A 2,193-nucleotide genomic window follows, 5' to 3' on the forward strand; every position below is an offset into this window, starting at 1 on the left:
CAAGATCTTTCTTCCTTCTCTGCATTTTTGCTCTAGTTTAAGTGAAAAGAAGCATTATTCTTTGGGTGCTGGTCAAAGTTTGATCCAGTTGTAAAATTGGTTTGGGCATCAAAAGATCCATAAAACAGTATTTTGAGAGATCCCAAAACAATATGTTGAGGGGACTTGACTTGTTGTCAAGGCAATGCTATTGAGTCTTCACATTATTGATCTGACATGATCATTGGTTCTGGCTAGATCATGAGTCAGAGGTTTCTGAACTGCAGAAGCCATTCTATCAGACCGGTATTTCCTATGGTGCTATAATAAAACAGGCATTGTTTGTATGTGTAGTACACTCTCACAACTTCGGTGAGTTGGCTATTGGCTAGAAACCCTGCTAGCAGGAATTACATCTGCCTCTTTCAATAATGATCCTCAAGTAAGGAACGTATACTTGAGTTTTGAAGTGTATTTTAATAATATTAATGGTCTAGGAGAATATTAAAAGCTGAATTAATTTTAGTCATTTTAGGTAAAAACAACAATAACTTGAATGTTCCAGTGTTTATGTGTGTGTTCCAATGTTATCTCAGTCTCCTTTGCACCAAAGCCACGGGACCCACAGAAGAGTCTCCATTCTGTAGTCACCTATCCTGGCTCTGCCAAGCCTGTGAACCAGAACATGAACATTCAGTGAGGGGCATGCTGCTGAGTCACTTCAGTCGTGTCCGACTCTGTGCAACCCCATAGACGGCAGCCCACCAGGCTTCCCCGTCCCTGGGATTTTCCAGGCAAGAGTACTGGAGTGGGGTGCCATTGAGGGGCATGAGTAAGTGTCTTTATTTACATTCCATGGGGGAACAAACTAAAATTAATGACCTGGCCAAAATTACAGTTGGTGATGGTCTGAGTCTTGAAGTTATACCCCTGACTCCAGAGTAATCCTTTTTCTATGGGAACCATCTCTGCTTTGAACTCATCAACTTGTCGAGCTGACACTCTATGCTATACAAGCACCCCCTAGGCTAGACTGCCTGTGTTCAATTCCAATTCTACCACTTCCAAATTTGTCTTTCTTTAGATTTAAAATTTTTATTCACTTAGTATAACATTAAATAGTCAAATTTTTAAAACAGTCTTAGTTACCGGGTAGAGGGACAGTGGAAACAGAACTCTGTCTTCCCAGTCTTTGCTGCTGTTGTTTCCTTTGTCTGGGACTCTCTTTTCCCTGTTGTATCACTGATCCTGCTCACAGTGCCAATTCTCTCATTGCATCTCACTGTGCGCACTGCTCATTGAACCCATGGTAGGCAAGGTGTGAACTAAAAGGCTGGAAGAAAACACAAGGAGCCCTAGCAACTGCAGATGCATTTATTCTCTCCTGGCTGGGGCAGCAGCCAGTAGCTGCAGATATAATATAATACAACATAACCACACACAACCCTCCAGGGCTTTTCCAGGGGAAGGTGCATGCACAATGCTGTATGTGACCTCAGCTGTTGCATAATCATTATTCACAAAACGTGGAGCAAGAGCAGAGAGGCCAATTGGCAAAGAGAGCCTGACCACGACATCTTAGCTAATTTCTTTCCCTACACCTGCTTTCATGCCTATCTCACTCTTTAGACTTCAGTTGGAGCTTCATTTCCTTTGGGAAGAGTCTTTTGGCCCTGCAAGACTTGAATTAGGATCCCTTCTTCTGTGTTCTCCTGGCCTCACTTACCCCACCAGCAATTACCACCCCGGTTCCTGTTTCCGCTTGTCCCCCAGTGAGACTGAGAACGGAGAGCTCGACTTGGTTTTGCATCCCAAGCATCTAATAGTAGCAATTACTAGGTGCTCAGATGTTTGTAAAATGAATGCATGGATAGACAAATGAATGGACAGTCAGTGGATGAGAGAGTCAGAAATACTCTGCTTTGGACCCTGAATTCCAAGTGGGGACCTCCGAGGGCACTTGACCTGCACCATGGAGTGCGCAGGGTCTAGTCTCCCTTCACAGGCAAGTTGGAGCAGTTCCCACCACCCTGCGCATCTGGCAGGCGCAAAGAAGGAGCGCACCTCCAACACCCCAACTTCTCCGACCTCAGCTTCCTCCCGGGTCTGCAGCCCGGGGTAGAGGTTCCACGTAGGGAAGGGGTCGGCGGGGCACTGGCAGCCCCAGGAACCCCTCAACGGCTTCCATCCCCTCCCTGCGGCTGCGGCCCCTTC

This window comes from Bison bison, unplaced genomic scaffold (assembly GCF_000754665.1).
Source record: "Bison bison bison isolate TAMUID 2011002044 unplaced genomic scaffold, Bison_UMD1.0 scf7180017864374, whole genome shotgun sequence".
Lineage (NCBI taxonomy): Eukaryota > Metazoa > Chordata > Mammalia > Artiodactyla > Bovidae > Bison > Bison bison.